We start from the raw sequence: 12,025 nt of genomic DNA, 5'->3' as shown, positions 1-12,025 counted from the left end.
TGCTTGTAACAGATGACTCAGTCAGTTGGTGGATTCCTCCCTGGAGAGCAGTTAATATTTTCCTATCTTTATCCTCCTTGTCTTTTTTTTATGACAGTATTTTGGGATCTTTTTAATGATGCTTTCAGAAGTGTTTAAAAGGAGATACACAACACCTGTGCAAAAAACCCAAAGTACACATCAGCAACTGCACATCACAGATAATTTGCGAGACGACAACAGCACAGACCAGATGGACAAAGATGACTAAACACTGTATGTGGATCCATGCAGTAACTGTGGGGACCCATAATCTTGGGGTAGCAAAGCAAAAACAAAAAGGCAAAGCAGAAATCGAAGGGTTGACAGCTCGAGCAGCTGTGGCTGCCCTGGGATTGGATTTGATTGGATTTGATGAGATTGACTAGTAAATTAATGCAAAATAATAGAAAGTTCTGACTGATGTGGCATGCAGCTGTCTTCAGCCAATCCAAACTCTATCTATTGGGGCACCACTCTGCAGAAGAACCTGTCTGTATGTACCTCCTTATGTTAATGTGTAAAGTTGTATATGCTTCCAGGTGGGGTTTAGACACACGCTGTTCAATCTTGTGTGGATTTGTGAAATAAAGCTCTGCACTTTGAAGTCTTATCAGGTTCATGCAAAGATAATTTTGTTCATATGGTGCTCAGCAGCACATATATGACTCACTGGGTGTAGAATATGTAAACGGTGACAGCTCAAGGTTTTAGAATGGATTAAAATGATCCTTTACTGTCCCTCAGTGGGGAAATTAAAGATTTTGAGACATGCTTGAGTAAATGAGATCTGAAAAAGCAGGCAGGGAAGCAGGGAATTGATGGATTGATCTGACATGGATCATTACAGCACAAAGAGTTTTAAAAGGGATGGGACGTCATCTCCTTTCACTGACATCCATCTAAAACAGAGGGGTTTTACTAGGATGCCTTTATGTTTTTGTAAATAATTGATGTGCTTAAAATGAACAATTCAGTGAAGAGATGTTTGAGGTGGATGCAAACTGTAGGTCTTTCTTCAACCACATCTGAAAAAGACAATCGCTGCAGTAATCTGAAACAAGCGAAGTGGGATTAAAGTCTCTCTTTCAGGTTTAAATAATGTTATTCACTCATTAATGGATGCATGTGATTTTCATTACAGAACCAGTGTCTTTTCTTCTCAGCATCAAAACTGTCTTCCTGATGTCAGTGATCAGAGGTAAATGGGCCGACAAATGCAACCACTTTTTTTTTTTTTTTACAACCGATGTTTAAAAAATACAATAAGTGAAGAAAAATGTTAAGAGCTGAAGTAAATTGGGATTAGGAGCAGAAGACCACAGCAGATAAAGCTTATTTGGCTGAAAGCAGGAAACTGAAACAGTTTACAGCAGAAGAATGGTGCTCCAATCAGTCTTAGTTTCAGCTGCACCTTGTAGATGCTATGGTCCGATTTGTTTTTGTATAAACATGCATAAATCAATCCTGGCTTAGGTTTAGATGTTCAGGTTGTCGGTGGTGTAATAGTTTAGAATATCCAGCAGATATTGTTCCACGTTGGCAAATAGTCTCTACTGGTTTCTTCAACATGAAAACAGGTTTGCTTTTCTCCAGTTGTCTCCACAGTCACCAGATGTCTACTTTATAAAACATCTTGGGGATGTGGTGAAACAAGATTTGAGTCATTGAACTGCAGCCAGCAAATCTGTGATCTTACTGATACGGGACTAAACTTTATGAGAATGTTTCCAACATTTCAAATATATTCTACATAAAATGGATTCAGCTCTAAAAGATAAAGATGGTTCAAGACAGGTATAACTAGTGTGTGTATAAAAATATGCTAATGTTTCTGTCGTCTTTTAAACCAGTTATTAGAACTGCTAGTGTACTTGTTTGTGTTACCTATTTAGGATGCTTTTTGGTATATTTACAAACCTTCTGATGACCAGCGGGCATTATAGGGACCAAAGGCTGGTCGTAATGTGCTGGACCCCACTTCTAACTTTATAGTCAGTTTAGAGGAATGATTCGAGTTAAAATAAGTTAAAGGTTTAGGCTAGGAATATATTAATATTGGTTAGGGTAGGGCAAAAATATATAGGAATTCAACATTATTGTCATTACAATGTCACAGTACGAAGCAATGAAATTTACTCTCTGCATTTAACCCATCCCGCTGGGGAGCAGTGGGCTGCCATAGTGTGGTGCCCGGGGAGCAGTGTGGGGTTAAGGGTCTTTCTCAGGGACCCAGAGTGGGGCCTGAAATCAGTGCTTCTGGGACCCAAGCGCAATGCCCTAATCGGTAGGCCACCATCACCCAAATGCAGTAAATAAAATTAGTATAAGTCAATGTGAAGTCTAAATATGGATAAAAATACAAACTGGTGTGTGTGTTCTTGGATGTGATACATTGTGGGGTCCATTTCTGGAAAAACAGCACATTGTGGGGACCGACTGCTCCTGGTGGGACCCAATGCCAGGACCCCATTGGAGGAATGCTGCTTCAGGGTCAGGGGTCACGTTTAAGACAAAAATGTGAACTAAGTTTAGTTTGGTGTTAGGCTTGACCCCGTTATGGCTAAGTTAAGGGTAAGGGTTGTGGTCAGGCTGTGGAAATTAATGGAAGTCAATGGAAAGACCCTGCAAAGACAGAGAAAGAAGTTGGTGTGTGTGTGTGTGTACTATGTGTCCTACTTGCAACCGTATTGATGATAATGACTCTCAATTCCCTGAGATTCATTCACCCTCCACCAGGGATATTGCTAAAATAGGTTAATGAGAATTGGAACCAATGATTGGTTTCACTTTCATCAGGGCTCTGTCGGTATTTGATGCCTTGGTGTAAAACTTTATGTACAACTGAAGTGGACTTTAAGCTCTGATATAGAAAAACCCAATTATTCATCAGCAGCACTCATCATTGGCAACGCCATATCCCTGCAGCTCCACATCAGCAGTTTCTTCTGAACCATTTTCTGATGCCAAGTTGATGCTGGAGTGTTTTCTATTCATGTCAACACAGCATATCTACTTTATGTGTGATTCAATAATCTGGGTTCAGCTATAGATTTTTCAAGCTGCAGTTAACATAAATGTTTAATTACATCCTTCTCCATGTATCATTCTACGTCATAAAAAAGAATCCCTACAACCGTGAAAAAAATTATTTATATGCAACAATAAAGCTCATCTCACAAAATAATTTGGGAATCTGATATAGTTCTAGGATCTTACCTTAATATTAATATTTAATGTCCTATTTGTAAAACAGGAAATAATTTGATTAAAGTAAGTAATGATAAGTAAATAGATCCTACAGATGCCTAAATTCTTTCTTCTCTGTTTAGTATTTTATCTTATGTTATTTATTCGGTGAATACTTTGTATAAATTTAATTACATTGTAATTATAATAAATCTGAGATCAATACATTGATTCTACAAAAAAAATCCAAAACATAACCCTAAAGCAAACCTTGATTAGAACAAAATAATAAATAAATAGCCATGCTGAGATACCAGTGACTCTATGGCATTAGTTTTATGGGTTTTTTGACGAAAATGGAACAAATGAGCAGCAGAACATCAGCAGGATTCATCTTGAATGGATATGTTTTGATGAAGAGGGTAAACATACAAATCCAAAGGGAAATCAGGAGCTGCTGGGATGATAACGGACGACAACCAGACAGCAAGGGAACAGAAAAGACTTATTAAATAGAACAACAATGTACAGAACTACATGCAAAACAGGTGGGTGCAATGAAAGAAACACAAAACGAAACAGGTGTCAGTAAATTTGGTTGTAAAATACATCAATTCCATGAGATTTTGTCGTAATGAAGCAGCTTTAAGGGCCGACATACTGTGCGGCATACTGATGTAACATGGCACACTGATATAAAACCGCATATAAATCTACATGTGGTAAATTAGTTGGTGTTAGGGCAGAAATGGGCCACATGCTGGGATCTGCCATAAGACATTAATTAATCACAACTGCAGCTGGGAACTCTTTTTACTTTTTATGAACATCCACATCCTGCCAGGAAGATAGAAATATGTTTGTGACTTGCAGCCCTCTTAAATAATCATGCCCCAATCCAGGAAACATGATAAACATTTTATTTGTCTCTCCAAATTGGTTGGTTATTGATTTGTTAGGATAGGGTTATATGCATCAATATATAAAAATAATACTTTCAATTTAATAATAATAAAAAAGAGAATTTTAAGGAAATTTAACACAAAAGACATATATATATATTTATATGCCCCTTTTTCTTCCTTTTTAGTATTTGATATGTTATAAAAATAAATACTTTCTATTATTTTTGGCTGGTTTACAAATTTTAAAAGATGTTAAAAATGTAACCAGAATATAACATTTTTGTTTTATTTATCCACCTTTTTTAGCTCAAACTAAAATTTAAAGAGTGTTTGCAAAAAATTGTGTCAAACTAAACCTCACTAACTAACTATAGACTTTTTTCTAGACAGTTTATCTTTACTATTTGCAGGAAAATACAACAGTAGATTGCAGTGTGGAAACTAATTTTGGTCTTTTATTCAAATTATTTTACACCATTTATCACTATTACACAGAAGCAGTTCAACAAAACAAAAAGATATATGCAATATTTACATGTTTAAATGTAAACTCTTGTCAGCTTGGTGGCATTGTTTTACGTAGTGCACCTATTTTACCCTGAGAAGAAATGAAATAATGTCCTTCCTACAGTTTATGTTTTGAACAAACATGCCGACTTATAACCAACCACATAGAATATCAAACCTATCAGATATCATCACACTGGTAATATTAAAGTCGGCCCAGTGACTTCTATTTAGGCTTTACACTGCATCAAAGGGTTTCATATAAACAAACGGCAATTTTAGCTTCACTAAAATGAATCATTTCTATGTATTCATGTTGATCAAACTGAATGAATAAATGCATTGTGCCACATCCTACAGAACCTTGTAAAATATTCACAACCTTTATATGTATAGAGGAGGATTTTCGCAAATTTATAAAAAAACACACCTCTTCACTTAAAAAAAATGATAGATTGTCAGTTTCCTTGTTTTTGGTGGGTAGGATATTAAAGCTAATGAAAAGTGGTGAGATTATAGTGATGAAGAAAAAAGAAATACATTTCCTTATATCACGCCACCTTAGAGTATACATGGTTTCCTTTTTATCAAGGAAACAGAAAAGTTCAGGACAAAGTTGTGGAGGAGTTTGAAGCATAGACCTCCGTTCAATCTGAATGCATCAGAAAATTAAATAAAAATGACTCAACTGCAAAGCTACCAAAACATGCTGAGCCTCTTCCTGAGTGCTTGTCAATAGAAAGAGCTTTAGAAGAATCCAAAACTCTATGAAAGGGAGAATATGCCTCAGATTTCACTCCTAATATGTGATGACCAATTAAAAACATGAATTTCTTAAGGGCTACCCAATAAAAATTCACTAGTTCATAACAGGGATCTCCAAACATTTGATACTTGAGTTTTGTAGACACCTGCAGGTCAGACATTATTTCATTCAGAGACTGAAATACCTTTGTCTGACCAAGGCCTAACACATACATTTGGCACTAATAAAATGAGTATACCCTTCCAAAATAATTGGAATAAGGGGGAGAGAAAATACTATGTGCAAGAAAAATGGGAGAGGAAAGGGATTATAATGATACCTGTAGAAAATTAAAAGCACATATGTGAAATTCAATATATCTCAACTTATTCAAAGATCTGGCAGGAGTTGTCCTGGAAAAAGTTATAATGCAATTCTTCATTTCACCAATTCCAAAAAGATACAGATGATATGGAGATGTGGCATGGATGGGACTAACCCTTTTCATATTTTCTGGAACTGTCAAATGATTGAGAAATACTGGGTGAGGATTCATCACTGTCTTCCACTTCTCCTTTGAAACTGTGTATCTTGGTAATATGATGGCCTTAATAAGAGAGATAAACAATTACAATATATTTTACAATGCATTGAAAAAAAGAGGCATCACCAGAAAACGGTGGAAGAGTGAAGTGAGGGTGGGATAAACATTATACAAGAAATTTCTATGATAGAAATAGTTTCTTCTCGGCTAAATTTGCAAATGCACTCGCTTTATAGAACTTGTTGGAAATTGACTTAATATGTCGAACTGGTTTTATGTGAAATAGATTTGTAAATAATCGTTGAGCATGATAATGCCAAGGTAAAAAAGGTACCTCCATCTTTGTTTTTTTTGTTGTTCTGAAAGAAAAAAAGAAGAGAACCGTTCGAAATGTTTTGGTGTGTTGTTCTGTTTCTCTTCATAAAATATGCATATGAAAAAACAGAGAAAGTGTTTACATAGAGATCCAGTCAATAGGATCATTGTTAGTCGGATGGGGCTGCAAAATATAGCTCTAGGTTTCTAAGAATCCACAAATCTGGCTTGTGAGGAGGAGTATCAAGAAGAGCGATGGTGTTGAATAAAGTAGCTGACCTGTAATCTAATCTACCTATATGCAAAATGCTATATGCAGCCGATAACTAATATGACACATTGGTTCGAACCCACATTTGCCAAAGCGAAATATAGTAATGGCAGTGTCATTCTGTGGGGATACATTTCCTCAGCAGGGATCAGGAAGTTGGTTTAAAGTTGACTGGAAAATGGATGACGCTAAACACAAGACAATATGTGAAGACATTTTTTTAACAATTGCTAAACACATGAGACTGCAGGGACAGTTTCCATTGTGGCTGACAAAAAGAGTGTTAGAAAGGTCTAGTTAAAGTAGTGATCTAAATCAAATTTGAAATATGTAGCAAAACTTCTGGGGGTGGGAAGACTACTTATCCATCTAATGGCATTACAGCCTTTTAAGCCAACTTCACAGATTTAGTCTCTGATGTCTAACGCTTAAACATTAGTCACTCAGAGTGAATGATGGAGACGACAGAAAAACAACATGAGGAAACCATCCACTCCCACTGAGATGGCAAAGCTCCTTCCATCTTTTAAGAAAATGCTGAGATGCCAACATGGTAACACACTGTGCCTCGGAACGACGCAAGACTGTAAAGCAATGCACCACACAGAGCCCTCCACTGCAGAAAGAACTCATCACTCAGCATTTTTTAATTATTTACAACCCTCAACCACATGGCCCTTTGCTCTGAGTAAGTTCTCTCTTTAAAGCATTAGTACGTGCCTTCTGCACCTTAAAGTGGATTTAGGTGAAAGGAGGGTGAATCATAGAGCGCCACAGATTGAGAAACTCTGTTTTGGGTGACAGTATGTGTGGTAGTCTGTTTGATCTTTGCGCTGACAAATTATCAATGTTTTGTGCTCACAGTGCTGGTGTGACGGGGACCATCTGCAGGACCATCTGTGAGGACTCTTCACCTTCTAAATGTGAGGGAGCCGTAACGCTTTAATAAACACAGATACATCCGCTAGGCCGGCACGGCTCCAGGACATGCCTCGCTAGAGAAAAAACAGGAAAAGACCGTCCAGTGACCGACAATCTACCCTGCTGTTACCCTGCTACAAATTTTGGCTCTAATTAACAGACCTACTTTGCTAGGTTTTTCATTCTTAAAGCAACTCAATGCACAGCAAATCCATATCAGACACTGTGCACCGCAATCAATAGGATTTACCTAAGATCTGTATCAGAAAATGTCTCCTGACCGTCATTTTCTAGGATTAGTCTTATATGATTCAGAAAGAACTTGTGTCGCAGCCTTTCTTTGGAACTCAAGTGTGTCTGAAAAAAGCAATACGACATGAAGCAGTGAATTAACTGCACTCAGTAAGAGCCTGCAGAAAGTCTCATATTTGCAGGGCTGATGGTAATTCTTTCTAGTATGCCCCAGAGGGAAGAGGTGGGACTCTGACGACTGCTTGCTGATGCATTGGTCAGTCAGGCTCCTTTAATTCCCTCCCATGATCCTTTCCCATCTCTGGGAAACAGGCAGCAGACAGAAGCTTTAAATCAGAGGGGCTGCTTGTAAAGACACTCAGCAGCTCCCCTTGTAAACTGAAGCATTCAATGTGGAGATACTCCACATTCAGGGAATCTTTGTTGGCACATTTCACCTGCGGGTTATCCGACTCTCCATCCAGCCCTGGAGATGAACTAGCAGTTACAATACCCCTGGGTATTTCTCAACACATCTCAGTTGGCAAGCTGATGTAGTTCAGAGTGTGAAACGTTTTTAGAAAAAAGCTTTGGTGCATTTTTTTTTAGATCGTATGATGAACATTCCCAAAAAAGAGATGTATTTTGGTTGATTTCTTTCTAATAATAATGCTTCTTCGTAATAAGGCCTCTTTATTTTTGGAGGGGGGACGTGACTCAGTCAGCAGGTGTACTATAAATGACGCCTATGTTCCTCCATAAAACTGTTATGAGTTCAATTCCCAACCCTGCACTATTTAATGAATGTCCTGCCCTTCTCTGACTGCACCTTTTCTTTTTAAGCTGCTGATTAATAATGGCCACTGGTGTCACAAGACTGAAAAAAGTCGGCTTATTTCCGACTATATTATGCAATATTTATAAGGAAAATCCATCTGCTAGTTGAGCTGTAGCATTGTGCATGTAGGTTGCATCCTTTAAAAAAAAAAAACAGCCAAAATCCTTTGCCCAACAGCCTTATGTGGAGGCAGTGTGATGATGTGAGCAAACATCTCCTTCACTGGAAAAACAAGGCATGTCCTCGTTGGAGGTAAAATCAATGCAAACAGATAAGAGTTAAATAATAAAACCTCACTCTCTTAGAGTTGGTGCTCTCCAAGATGTCAAAGCTCGCCCAAACAGAATAGTCTACAGTCTCCCTCCAGAATTTCCTTATCGAGACAATAGACTAACCTTCCTGCAGTTTCGACTCTGCTTTTTTGGAGAAAACAACACAACAACTTTGAGTGACTGGATAAATGGGATACCATCCCAGTTTGTTTAATGAATACATTGATTGCTATTGTGTTTAATTTCACAATCCATAACCATCCAATAAATAACAAAGAACAGTCACTTAGGTGGTAATTCTAGTGTTTCACAACTCCTCCACTCAACCAACAAGCTTCCTCACAACATGCTGCTGCCGCTACCAGGTTTCTCCATGTAATCAGGCTGATTTGCAGCATTAGTTTTCTGTATTGAATAAGTGGGAAACACTCAATGAATTGAGCTCAGATAAGAAGAAGGTGTTATGGTCTGAAGCACGCGACCAATATGGACCTATGAACTGAAAGAGTCAGCCTTCACCAAAACTTCATACATGATAAACATATTTTATTGTTTCTTTTCTATTCTAATGCTCTTTTAGATATGTTCATTTGGAAATTTCTGAAAATGTTTAAATGCTCAATATTATTAACTGTCATGGTCTTGGTTCTGTTGTTCTTTACTTTGCTCCTTGTTTTCTAGTTTTATTGGTTTAATTACAGTTTTACATTGTTACATTGACAGCTGGTCTGGAGACAAGAAGGCTTTGTCCCAGCTTTTGACATAAAATAAAATGAGGAAGACAAACCATATAAGCAAAGTAATTCTGTAAAGTTTTTTTGTCTATTTATAGATTTTTTCTGGCCGCTTTCAGCGTTCCTCTTGCCTTCAATACCATGTTATATAGTGGAATAAAATCCAATTGATCTGCTGTCATTTTTCCAGCCGCACAGTGTTGCATATAGACCAAAATATGATTTTTTTTTTTTTTTTTTGGTTGCACATTGTAGAACGTTTTGGAAATGCTTTAGTGCAGCTTTTGAAAAAATTTTAATGAATAAATGAAGATTACCATTTGACTCTAAACGTAAACGTCTTAGAAATAACTGTGAAAACGTTGAAGTTTTGGCCATTTACACTATTTAACAAAGGGGGGAAATTTGTATAAAATCAATAAACACTACAAAATATTGTTGTGTAGATTTTTTATTTATTTTATTAAGATGTGAAAATGAAGCCACTCCCTACTGAAACTCCAGCACAAATAACATTATGCATCCCCCTTAACAAATTGGTCACTAAAAATCTATAAAGCTGTAAAGTTTGACTCCCCAATTTGTACATCAAGAGTGTATATTTTATGGAGAGTGAGGACCACAGAAGAACAGAGTCACCCACCTTTACCAATTGTGGCCATGGTAACAGCAAAATCAAAAGACGACAGTCGGAGTGATGAAATGCTTTGCATACATGTGTCTGCCCATGTTTCCACACATCTGTGTTTTCATGCTACCTGCACCTAATTTCAAAGCCCATACAGAACAGGTCATAGATGCAGCTGGCATAAGTGAAATAAGAGGACGGTTTTAAAGGAAGACACTGAAAACATGGGATTATGGGTACAGCGGCATCCAGCTTTAAATAATGCAGTTGATGTGAAAAGCACTTACTCCATCCCTCCATCTTTATTCCCATGTTTTACCCAAATACTCCTGTTTCACAGAAGCTCCCTGTCCCTAATTTGTGCTCGTCTTTACTCTGCTCTTTTGTTCTGTATACCCTTTTCTGTCCACAAAATGACAAGAGGCTAGCACAAAGACAAAGAAATATATAGAGGGGTGTCGGCCAGTACCCATACTGTGGTTGCTCATGTGAAGGGAGGCAGCAGCAGATATGCCTCCGACTGTTCATTCAGTCTTTTCTCCCCTCCCCCATCTAATCCCAGTAGTTCAAGTCCATAGGTTGGAGATGATGGAGGAGACAGTGTTTTGTTTTTTCAATTATGACATCAGTGTCAATGATCCATGCTGGGCCTTTCTCACACTTCTGGTGCAAAAATCTTAACAATGAAGGAGCTCACTTGTAAACAAGTGAATCACCTGTCCAGAGCCACAGCTGGAGTTTAAAGCTGCCCTGCTGATTTTTGGAGGCTACACTAATGTCATTCCTTTCTAGGCTGCAAGCAGATCAAACACCAGCATGTGCTTTAAAAAAAAAATCCTGCAGCAACGCCCAGGGACTGCAACAACTCAATCTCCAAAATAACTGACCAGTGCTGCTTCCTCATATTGGATCTGCACTAAGAAAGGACTGCTTAATCAGGAAATGAGGTTCTTTAAGTGGAGACTTAAAGCTTGAGTTTAAGCATGACCTGCTTAACTGTGAGTTACATTCAAAACAACCAGCTATCAGTGAATAAACTTGGTCCAGAATCAAAGCACTTGACAACGTTTAAGGAGTCAATGAACATCAGAGCCTCTGCATGAGTTAGGATGCTTGCATTACATTTGCACTGCTGCTGCTCCAGGTTTAACCGTGGAGCCCGTTGTGCATACAGATTGTAATGCACCCATTCATAAATTTTTCACTCAAATGATTTCCTCCATCAAATTAACACAAGCAATGAGATGCAGTCCATCCTAAGAGCTGCACAGCGCGTCTCCCTCTCTCTTTTTCTGAATGAAGTGATGCATTCATTCAACTTGCATAAAACAAATTAAGATTAAAAAAATTGATAGGATGAGAAGCCATCAATGAGATGCTGGAGCCTACCTGAGATCCGAGCCGTGCCTCTGCCTCCCCTCTCTCGTAGTGCTGTCAGGGAATGATGCGGACTAGATTTCTGTGCGCTGCCAGGATCCAGCTACACACTGATTAATCATCGCGCATGGTGCCACTCACTAAACCACTGCCTCTTTGATTTATTTATTTATTTATTATATATTTAGTCATCGATTGCAGGAGATGCCTTCTTCTATGGGGCTGAACACACGCACCCTGCATCACAGTGCGTGGGGAGATGGTCCTCTTTCCTGCGTGGAAGATGAAAAGCCCTTGGTACCGTGGGAAGGAAACCCCTGGATTTGAAGTGATAACAGTATGATGCTTAAGTGGGCAGTCAGCACCTCATCCAGTTTTCCTAAGATCGGACTAAATTTATCTCAGCATCCAGACAGCTCTATTGAGAGATCAATGTTGGTTTAACAGCATTATACTGCCTACCAAGTTCTTTTTACTATTTATAGTTATTTATCACATATTTATCACAGCATCTGAACTTTAACTGAGGG

The 12,025-nt window shown here is 38.1% G+C and overlaps 1 protein-coding gene across 1 annotated transcript in view; it reads right to left on the bottom strand.

Annotated features, from left to right (window-relative positions):
• rph3a (rabphilin 3A) overlaps positions 1–11,784 on the bottom strand; it is a 30,654-nt gene extending 18,870 nt beyond the window's left edge. Inside the window, exon 1 of the mRNA XM_015378025.1 lies at positions 11,508–11,784. The gene's annotated coding sequence lies outside the window, so the exon portion shown is untranslated. The remainder of the gene's footprint in view (positions 1–11,507) is intronic.
• Positions 11,785–12,025: the final 241 nt, after the last annotated feature.

This window comes from Cyprinodon variegatus, unplaced genomic scaffold (genome assembly GCF_000732505.1).
Source record: "Cyprinodon variegatus isolate N-32 unplaced genomic scaffold, C_variegatus-1.0 Scaffold163, whole genome shotgun sequence".
Lineage (NCBI taxonomy): Eukaryota > Metazoa > Chordata > Actinopteri > Cyprinodontiformes > Cyprinodontidae > Cyprinodon > Cyprinodon variegatus.
The sequence above is the reverse complement of the archived record's forward strand: the minus strand, read 5'-3'. Positions and strand labels throughout refer to the sequence as shown.